This window comes from Adiantum capillus-veneris, chromosome 5 (genome assembly GCF_014529385.1).
Source record: "Adiantum capillus-veneris isolate H3 chromosome 5, ASM1452938v2, whole genome shotgun sequence".
Taxonomy (NCBI): domain Eukaryota; kingdom Viridiplantae; phylum Streptophyta; class Polypodiopsida; order Polypodiales; family Pteridaceae; genus Adiantum; species Adiantum capillus-veneris.
In genome coordinates, this window is record NC_140935.1 from 10,267,266 (window position 1) to 10,279,327 (window position 12,062).

Sequence of the window (12,062 nt, forward strand, 5' to 3'; positions counted from 1 at the left end):
AGCCACTCAATGGCTTTAGTACTTCAAAACAAGAAGTAGTTTACAAAGGGATTATACCCTTAATGGAGCTCCCGCCTTGCTTCACTCTCACCACCTCACACTCACCTTGTTGCATCAACTACACTATGAAATGTGTGAAGAAATGGCCTCCTTTTATAGGCCAAAAGGGCTGCCCTCTCTTATGAGAGGCAGCCATGTGTAGCCGCCCTTGTGTGAATAAGTCCAAATCGGACCCTCCAATCCGCCCATGTGTGGCCGCCCTTGTGTAGACAAATCCGCTTTTGAATTCGGCCACCGGCCGTTGAATTCGGCCACCAGCCACCGGCCATTGACTTCCGACCACCGGCCACCGGCCATTGACTACCGGCCACTGGCCAACCGACGGTTGTTTTCCGACCACTTTCCGACCGCCGTCCGGCCATAATATTCCAACGAAAAGGAATATTCCGGCGAGGAAAAAAAAAGTCACAGGGGCTTCCGCCTCCGAGGCCCCTAAAGTTGCCCCTGATTTTTGGCCGTGAAAATTTTGATTTCCAGCGAGTGATTTTCCTTCACGCACGATGGCTTCTCCTTATAATGGGGGCCTTACAAATGTGCGCTTTTACCACAGAAAATTACAAGGGTAAATCAGGCTCCATACTTAACAGAGAGAACATACACACATCCTTTCTAAAGCTAATTGAATCTTATTAATATACTAGAGATATTAGAGTAAGAGAGAACATACAAACATCCTTTCTATAGCTACTTGAATGCTTAATTAAAACGTATCTTACTAATCCACTAGAGTTTTTGCTCTCTTAGTGGTTTGTGGATGCCTTCTCTTTAAGAGAAGTGGTAGCACTTTGTGAGCATTATAGAAGCAATCTCTCCCTCCAAAGAGTGAGTATGGCTGCTCTATTTACAAGAAAAAAGAAAAATGTCCAACCTTTTTTTTTTAAAAAATAACTTTTTAAAATTTTTACTATATATATATATATTCTCTAAAATTCATACCCGCGTTTTTGGTCCCCTTGTGGTATCTATCAAATTGACCAATTTGTCCTCATCATAAAGAGAGATTTTGCTCATCATCAAGGACATGGTTAGGCTTATGTACATAAGGTTTTAATAGACTTACATGAAGTACATCATACACTTTGAGATGGGAAGGAAGTGTTAGTTTATAATCTTGATTACTTACAACCTTGATTATTTTGTAAGGTCCACACTATCGATAGCTAAGATTCTTATACCTTCCAAGAGACAGATTGCTCTTTTTGGGCTTTACTCGTAAGAAAACTTTGTCACCTTCCTTGAAAATTTGGTCAAATCTTTTCAAGTTTGCGTACTTCTTTTGTCAATCTTGAGCCACTTGAATATCCCTTCAAATAGCTTTGGTTTGGGCCTCCATTTTTTCAAGCATTTTCTTTGAGTCTTATACCCTTATAGTGGGGCAGAAAAGTTAAGGCGATAACATAATTGATCGTAAAGAGCATTAAAAGGTGTCATTCCAATACTTCTATGAGTAGAGGAATTATATGCATACTCTAATAAGGGTAGGTATCAAATCCACTTACAAGGTTCTCTATTGAAGTAGGCTCTAAGTGTGTCTTCAATTACTTGATTAACTCTTTCGGTTTGGCCATCAGTTTGAGGATGATAAGAAGTACTAAAACATAGCTGAGTTCCAATAACAATGATACCTAAAACTTTGAAGTAAACTTGGCATCACGATTGCTGACAATCCTCTTAGGTAAACCATGGATTCTGAAAATCTCCTTCACAAAGAGACGAGCAATATCTAAAGTTGTAAAGGTTGTCTTGACTGAGATTAAGTGAGCCACCTTAGTAAGCAAGTCAACTACGACCATGACTGAATCATAGCCAGCTTGAATAGAAGGAAACCTGGTGATAAATTCCATGCTAATACATTCCCATTTCATTTGGGAAATATCTAAAGGATGTAGTTTACCTGGCATCTTTAGTCTCTGCACCTTAATCCTTTGACAAGACAAACACTGCTTGACATAACGAAGGACATCGCCCTTATACCTTGCCAATAGTAACTTCTCCAAGATGCATCAACATTATCCTTACTTGGTATAAATCTAATATCAAAATCATATTCATGCATGAGCTCTATCCATCTCCTCTATCTCATGTTAAGGTTACGCTGGATAAAAATCCACTTCAGGCTCTTGTGATCGGTTACCAATTGGAATTTTCATCTCAATAGGTAATGTCTCCATAGCTTGAGAGCATGAATAACTGCTAGCAATTATAAATCATATGTAGCATAATTCACTTCATGAATCCTAAGATTCCGAGAAGTGTAAGCTACAGGCCTTCCTTCTTTAGTAAGGACTCCTCCTAATGCAAGGTTACTAGCATCTATGATCACTTCAAATTCTTGGGTGAAGTCTGGAAGTTTTAGAAGAGGTTCTGAAGCAAGATACTCCTTAATTTTTTAAAAGAAAACTTCATGTTTTTTTTCCTAAAGTATTGTAGCTCCTTTCTTTAGAAAGTTGGTTAGTGGTGCAGCATTAAGAGCATAGTTTTTTACAAAAAGATCTTGTACCACCCTATGATACCTAAGAACCCTCTAGCTTCAGTTGTGAAGTGGGTTCAGGACATTCCACAATATCCTTGACTTTGTTAGGGTTAGCAGAGACTCCTTTAGGTGAAATGATAAACCCTAAGTAATAGACCTTATAGGGGTGAAGAACGTACATTTTCTTTCCTTTGCATACACCTTATTTTGGCGTAAAATCTCTAACACTTCCTAACATGTCCTTCATGCTCTTCCTCTGATCTGGAAGTTAAGATATCGTCAAAGAATACTAGGACAAAATCGCCCAAGAATTCTCTAAGGATATCATGCATCAGACGATTGAAAGTTGCAGGAGCATTCATAAGTTTGAAAGCCATCACTGTAAATTTGTAATGACCATAGTGTGTATTGAAAGTTGTTTTGGAGGTATTAGCCTCCTAGATTTGGATTTGATGATAGCCAGATCAAAGATCAATCTTTGTGAACATTGTGGCTCCATGTAGTCTATCGAGCATCTCGTCAATATGAGGAATTGGATATTTATTCTTGATGGTGACCTTATTTAAGCCCCTATAATCTATGAAAAGTCAAAGATATCCATCCTTTTTCTTTTGGAAAAGAATAGGTGCACCCGACTGAGACATACTAGGTCGGATAAACCCTTGCTCAATCAGTTGCTTAAGATGCTCCTTGAGCTCTATAGCCTCTGGAAGTGACATTTTGTATGGTGCCCTTGAGACTGGTTCACTACCTGGAACAATTTTGATTTCCTGGTCTACCTCCCTAGGTGGTGGTACTTCAAAAAGTTCTACGGGGAAAACATATGAAAATTTTTCTATCCACATTGATTTAGGGTTGCAAGAAGATTTTTCTACTTTGTTTAGTTTGACTATAAAAATTTGTTGTCCCTTGCGTAACCCTTTCAAAAGACAATTAGCTTTGACCAAGTAAGCTTTTGGTCATCCATTCTGGCCTTGAATATTGACTTCCTAACCTTGGTTGTCCACAAAGGAAACACTTTGTTGGGCACAGAGGATATTGGCATTGTGACTAGCTAACCAATCCATTCCAAGAATTATGTCACATATTTCCATGGGTAAGGTTTGAAAAGTAGCACAAGTAGAGTATTTCTCCCAACTTGAAATCTATTTTTCCCACATTGTATTGAGATAACACCTCCTTTCCATTGGCTAATTAAACTCTCATCTTTCTTACAAGGTGTTGATCAAGTCCTAACCTCCTTAAACATTTAGGTGACAAGAAATAATGAGTATTGACACAATTAAAGAGAAGCTCAAATTTTTTACCTTGGTGATTTGCAGGTGCTTGAATGATAGCATTCTATTGTCTTGCTCCTAGGTTATCAATTGAAGCATGTATAGTTTCTCTTTCCTCTGGTTCTTCTCCCAATGTTGGTTCTCCTATGATAAAATTGACTCTGGCAGCCATTCCACGCCCTCGACCTCGTCTTCCATTCTTCCTCCACGATTTATTATTTGACCTTTCCATCTGGCTCAATTAGGTATATTTGTTGTAGAGACTCGCCTAGGACATACATTCCTGAAATTTCCTCGCTCGTTGCATTCGAAGCATCTAAGATCTGCATTTTGAGCTCCAATTGCTAAAGCTACAACCATCGGATGAGTTTGGTGAAATGGCCTTTGGTTCCACATTACAGGTCTTCCTCTCCTTGCAGCATTCCTTATATTTCCATTTCGTCCCCTTTGATAGTTTGACATCTCTTTAGTTGAGGATTTAGCTCTTAAATGAGCATCTTATAAATTTACAGGCCTCATGGCTTCTAGACAAGTATTTAGGGGAGCATTTAGTCCTTGGCAAAATCGGGCTACTTGCTGATCTGTGGTCATTGGTGGAGCATAGCACCTAAGAGTTACAAATTTGGAGTAGTATTCTTTCACCGTAAGATGAAACTGACGTAAATTGAAGAACTCGTTCATTTTAAGGGATTCATATGTAGGTGGAAGATAATTTCCTTTGATAGCAGACTTAATGTCTTCCCAATTTGAGTGTTTTGAGCTACTCAGTTATCTTTGCAGTGCTGTTTTCACCAAAGCTTGGCATCCCATTAGGAAGAGGATGGGGTCCAGGAGGGCCTCTTTATTTGCCATGAGATTATGGAGGTGATAAACATTTTGACAAATAGATGTATGCCATGTGTGCAAGAATGGTGAGTTTGTAAGAGAGGTGTAAGGATGGTTAGAGGATGCACTTTTCCCCCCCAAAAGAGAGTGGATAACTTTATGATTTTTGGCCTTCTATAACTCCTACATATAATCTCCGATTTGAGCAGAGATTATAAATCTGGAATCTAGCTCTTTCCATAGGTATGCTACATGATATACTTTTTCCTGCTAGATTTTAAATTTCATTTTGGGGGAAAATTTTGAATTCAAATAAACTAGCTGTTTCGCTTGTTTGAATTCAAAAGTCGCCCTTTGATTTATTTCTTAATACTAAAGGTTTGACTCCTTTAAACTGCCAAATTTTCTTTCCTAATACTAAAGGTTTGACTCCTTTAAACTGCCAAATAAATAATGCCCCCATGAGACAAAACATAGCCAACATTGCTTGGTTATCTCGAGTAGTACCAGTAGCAACAAAATAATCCTCCATCTCTTCGAGCCATACTTCCACATTGCGCTTAACTTGAGTTCCTTTCCCCTTGAAAGAGGGAAGTTTAGCTTGCTTGAGAAGAAGCTTCTTCTCTTGAAGAGATGTGTACACCACACTCTGTGCAATATAAATTAAGTGAAAATTTATTTGATACACTAAATTTAATCTACTTTAAAACAAGACTTGATCAAATAATAGTGCAAGAAAAAGTCAATATTGATCCAAAATTTATTCATATTCACATTATTTTCTACCAAGGTTGGTAGTCTTTGAGTACAAGGCTTTGAAATACTCCTAAATTTTGAGTTTAGTGGAACTTATAAAAGGATAGGCTAAAGGATTAAAAAAATAAGTTTCCTTTGACCCTCGAAAGCTAGGAGATACATAGATGGGTTGAATCCTACCACCATGGATAACTTTGGTAACTTGGTTATAGACCCATTGAGTTTGACATATATTTTCTCCTCCTAAGGTAATGGTAGCATATGGATTCTTAGTACCGATGAAAAGATAAACTTTGATAACTTTTAATTCATCTACCTATCAAAGTTTCTTGAGGTTGGTAGCCATGCACCATATCTTGTTAGCATCAATGGTAGATTCCTCCATATGCAATCTAGTCGACACCCCATCCTCTATGCACCCTTGGGATAGGTGGTGCAAACACCTCAACCAAAATCTTCATTACCAATTTTCAAAACTGCTAATTTGGTGATTGGCATGAGTTTTTGAACATGATAGTGAACACCTAGAAATTTTGGTAGACTGAATGAACATTTTCATGTACTAGGAAAGTTCAATCATTAATACCATATAAACATTAAAAATAAAAATTCCTAGGCTTTTTTATTATTTCAAACGTTTGCATCCTTCAATATCCAAACATCAATCTAAAAATCTCTCCAAGATTTAACCTAAGCTCTAATACCAATGTGAGGTGCTTGCCCCCTTTTTAAGGAGCGGAGTACCTTTCATAGATCTTTTATCCTAAGAAAGAAAAACCAACGAACATTGCCTTAGCTACTACGTAGCCACGGGTATGAACCGTTATAGTGAAGGATTTGTCCTATCTCGCTATGGTGGAGCGTGACCACCATAATCCTATCTAAACACTATCTATAATCAATTATACCTAAGAGTATAAACCTTAGAGTGACCAACCTGTGTGCTTTTTTTCCCGATGTTTCAGAAGCACATCTGCCAAGGTTCATCTCTTTTAAGATTTATGACAAAAAAAAGAAGAAAACTCCAGCGTTGGAAAGTTACATGACTCATCGGGTCCACCCGTCCATAGAATATTACCATAGGGTATCATTCTCCCACTTTCCACACATCACTCACCTTTCTTTTGTTACCTAATTACTACCACAATGTTTAAATATACATGTTTCTTTACCTTATTTATGATACTTGTTCATTAAAACAGCCCTTCAAACGGTATTACAAACAGTAATCAAGCAAGAAGCAGTCCATTTCTAAACCAACAACTTTTGGATTAGGTTCACTTAAGAATCTCTACTTGCACCATCAGGTCTGATCGGTATATAAATTATTCATAAAAACCCTTGTCATATTGAGCGTCCCATGCCGCTCAACCAGTACTTGTTGTGCCAACCTGGGCATACTCTCGCCACCACAACAATGATGCCAAACCGGGTGTCATCTTCACTCCATGGAAAAACATAACCGAGGAACCCGGTGGGCCATCCTAGGTAGACTCCCACCGTAGCATTAGCTGTGCCACCCTGGGTGTCATCTCACACCTCAACAACTGCCACCTAATGCCAACGCTAATAAGTAGAGAGTTCTTAAATTTGAACTTGAATATCTTAAATAATGAGCGATGGTTAAAAGACTCAAATGCATAATAGACCTTGGGTGAAATTCCAAAGTAGAGACCTTACAATGATACATGACCAGAAGATCATACTTCAATAGAGCTAAGGAGGAAACTTAAGGAACTGGAGACATCTTATGATGGACCTAAAAAAGCCAAGCGCATTGACCTGGATGAACCAGGAGAAGAACCAAAGCGGGCATATATTGACATCGACCTCACTATAAGGAGGAAGAACAACTATTAATAGCTACAATCAAACAGTATAGATATGTATTTGCATGGTCTTACAAGGACCTTAAGGGAGTAGATCCGAGTATCTACTATCAACATAAGGAAGTGGCGTTTATCTAGGAGATTGAACACATAGATTAGGTGTCATTGAGCGTGGTAGTGCCCAAGAAGAACAACAAATATGAGTTTGTGTAAATCTTAAAGAGGTAAATTCTACCACCATTCAAGATAACTATCCCCTCTCGATCGATGATCGCATGATTGAGAGAGTTATAGGCAAGGAAGCTTATAGCTTTGTTGATGGCTTTTTAGGCTACAGCTAGCTTGCTATATATTCTCTAAAATTCATACCCACGTTTTTGGTCCCCTTGTGGTACCTATCAGCTTGACCAATTTTTCTTCATCATAAAGAAATAAGGCCACACAACCCCCCTCATTAAGATTAGTCAAAACTAACCTCTCCTTTCCATGTGACTATGTGTCCCACTTTGTCCTCTCCTATGCGACTCCACGTGATTCCACGTGCCTTCATGTGCCATCCATGTGTATCTTTGAGTTTAAAATTATTTTATTTATTTAATTAATGTTAAATTACTTTTTATTCCTAAGTTAAACTTTAGAGTCTTAGAATAAACTTTATAGTAGTAAGAGAAAATTCTACAATCAGTAAATAAATCTTGCAATAAGTTAGTTAGTGTTTTGTATAGCTAAACATATCAGAATTTTGTAGCGTAAATTTTAAATTCTAGGTTTTCTCAGCCTACACTTCATAATTTGAACTTGAATATCTCAAATAATGAGCGATGGTGAAAAAATTCAAATGCGTAAAAGAACTTATGTGAAATTCCGAAGTAGAGACCTTACAACGATACATGACCAGAAGATCATACTTCAGTAGATCCAATGAGGAAACTTAAGGAATTGGAGACATCTTATGATGGACCTAAAAAAGCCAAGCGCATTGACCTGGCTAAACCAGGAGAAGAACCAAAGCGGGCATATATTGACATCGACCTCACTTTAAGGAGGAAGAACAACTATTAATAGCTACAATCAAACAGTATAGAGATGTGTTTGCATGGTCTTACAAGGACCTTAAGGGAGTATATCCAAGTATCTATCAACATAAGGAAGTGGCATTTATCTAGAAGATTGAACACATAGATTAGGTGTCATTGATCGTGGTAGTGCCCAAGAAGAACAACAAATATGAGTTTGTGTAAATCTCAAAGAGGTAAATGCTACCACCATTCAAGATAACTATCCCCTCCTGATTAATGATCACATGATTGAGAGAGTTATAGGCAAGGAAACTTATAGCTTTGTTGATGGAGTTTTAGGCTATAGCTAGCTTGTATAAAGCTAGAGGATCCGCATAGGACAACCTTTGTGACAGAATGGGCATATTCTCTTAGAGAGTGATGTCATTTTTCTTGACCAATGTACTTGCCACATTCCAAAGGCTGACGAGTCATGCATTTCAGACAATTCTTAAAAGTCTACATAGACAACTTATGCATTTAAAGAATATTTTAGACAATTCTTAAAAGTCTACATAGACGACTTATGTATGTATTCTCTCCTAATAAATGAGCATATAGAGCACCACAAGAAGATCATTTGAGAAATGTAGAACCTATTGCATCTGTTTAAACTCAGAGAAATGTTTCTTCATGGTAAGACAAGGAAAAATCCTAGGGCATGTTGTATCCAAGAATGGCATTACCATAGATCTTGAAAAGATACAAGTGATTGTTTCTCTACCGGGACCAACAAAAGTTAGGGAGGTACAAGTCTTCATGAGTCATTGTGGTTACTATAGAGGATTCATTTATATGTATGCAATCATTGCCAAACCTCTCTATGCTCTCATCACAAATTTTGAGTGGACCGCCAAATGTGAAGAAGCATTCCAACAATTGAAGCAAAGATTGATGTTTGCTCCAATTTTGAAATCTCTTGATTGGAAAAAGATGTTCATTTATATGTATGAAATTTTGAGTGGATCGCTAAATGTGAAGAAGCATTCCAGCAATTGAAGCAAAGATTGATGTTTGCTCCAATTTTGAAAGCTCTTGATTGAACGAAGATGTTCCATGTTCACGTTGATGCATTAGCTTATGCTATTGGGTCCATCCTACCACAACCTGGGGAGGACAACATGGATTTTTCTATCTGTTACCCCAACAAAAAGCTTAATAGTGCAAAAAAGAATTACACGACCATTGAGAGATAAGGATTAGGAATGGTCTATGTAGTGAAAATTTTAGACATTGCCTTCTCATGAACAAAGTTGTGTTCTTTGTGGATCATCAAGCACTATTATACTTGGTGAACAGACCCTTTAATATAGGACATATTGTTCAATGGTTTATCATATTTCTAGAGTTTGACTTCACCGTGGTAGTAAGAAAAGGAACTACACATCAGAGGGTTGGACATTTATCTAGATTGACTCTTGGAGAAGAACCAAAAGGAGTTGATGATGGCCTTCCAGATTATTATCTATTCAATATTGAAATTGTGCCAAGGTGGAGCGAACATATCATACCTTTGCTCAACATTGGTTCACTCTAGATTTAAAGGCAATTATTAATCATTGAGCAGACACGAACACTTGTACTAATAGCTGGAAGGCTATAGAAGCAAGGAACTAACAAATTATTGAGGCTATATATAGAGACCACAGAAAGAAATGTATACTTGAGCGAAGGTCAGGATCAAACTACAAAAATTCACAATGGAAAAGCACAAACATTTGAGTGCTTAATTTTTGGGAGCTTCTAATTTAGAGCTTTTTAAAAAAGATTTAGGTCTTTTTAAGTCGTGGGTAGAATTTAGAAAAATCTTGTAGTTGTATTTTTTTTTAACTTTTCAATTTCATGAAAATTTTTATTTCCTATATTATTAACCTTCACTTTCCTAATTTATGTTCAACCTTTCAATTTTCATAGCCTTCCAGTTTCCACCAATTTCCCATTGCATCTCTCAATGTTTAAGCCTAAAGTAACATTTTTTTTTACTTTTCCAAATTTTGGTGACTTTGATGAACTCTAAAAACAAACAATATAGTCCCCATATTTCATATAATAGATTTTCAAGTTATAGGCTACCCAATAATAAATGCATTTTCTTTGAAATATATATGATGTGAGCTCAAGTGTTGATCTAGTGGACCATATGCATCAAAGTTGTAGCATGGCATTGGGTATAAAATTCCAAAGAAGCCTTGGCTTGATAGTAACCTTGATTACAAAGAGAAAAATTGTTCTTGTACTTACACAACAATATCTTCAAACACTCTTTCTTTTAAGAGGAAATGTAATCACCAAGGTTGGAATCATCATCATAGATATACTCAGTTGTTTATCCATAATATGCAGCATAGGGTGGTTACAATGCATGTCTTTTCTTAGGAAATAAATCCGTGTGTAGGTAAGCAAAGGAGATCTAGCATGTTAAGGTGGAAAACAAGGGTGACAAGTGTCCAGAGATATTCACAAAAATCAATTGAGGAGATAGGTAAGGAGTGAGATTGGAATTCCATTTTCAAGATTTACCACCTAAAATCACTATGGGATGCACTTGAACATGAGTCTTTCTCCACTTTCAAAGGCAAGGGCATGAGAAAAGCCCTCATTTATCAAGTTGAAGGCAAATTGATTTCTCTTTTAGAGGGGACCTTTAGACTTGTTGATTGAAAATGACTTATTGTGGTAGATCTTAATGACAATGAATATTTAGATTTTTCCTTCCTCAAGGTGAAAGAAACAATTAAAATATAATTTCTTTATAAATGCAAAAAACCCATTAAAGTTTCATTGAGGTTGGTTAGTTCCAAATACTTTCTAGTATTTTTTTTTATATTTCTTATTTGTTGGTGTATTTTTATTCTTTGTCAGAGGGTTGGAAGGGGCAGACCACCCCACCATACAAAGTATAAAATTGTAGGACAATACATAAAGAAGGTAGAAAGTCCAAGCCTAAGAGTTTTTGAACTAAAGTCCCAAGTCCATGTCTTACATGTATACATCTCCTTTCATATGTATAAAATGATGTTAATCATAGCTTATTTATCTTGTCATTTAAGTTCCATTACACTATGTATGTATTCAATATTTTGTTTTTAATTTTTTTAGAACTACATCAGGTGCTCAACCATCAATAGCTAGAGTGGCATGCAATGTCATTTTCATTGTAGCTACTATCAACAACTATTTTTTTAAAGCCATACTAACAAGTGTGAGTGGAGATTTTATCTTAACTCAACAAATATTTAACAGCAAGACTTAACTACTACATGGAACTTGAGGGGAAAACACATCCCAAAAGGTGGTGTATAATTCATAAGCAAAAGAACCTGTTTATCTTGATCTAGCAGCTTCAACCAAAGGTAGTGGTCTATTTTTCCCCTAGAGGGCACCACCCAAGCAGTTCATGTAGTGTATGTTTCTATTCTTTGACCTGCACAATTGTCCCTACTCTTGATCTCACTAAATATATAAGTTCATTGCTTTCAGGTATGATATCATTGAACTGAGCTATCACAAGGATTCCACAAAGGTTAAGATAGAAATATCTAGCTATTTGTGTGCACACAACCACTGGTTGGTGCTAAAAACTTCTCCCTCTCAAAACTAAACCATTCCTAAAGAAGAGTAACTTCCATGTGCTTTGTGCCCATTTGCAGATTGACCCTATGAGGAAGGGAAATCTTTAAAAAGATGTAAAGGATCCTACAAAGCTACTTTGCACCCAGAGATTCATAGTAGGGATAGGCCCCACAACACCTTCAAAGTAATTATCTTCATTGAACTTGGCTAT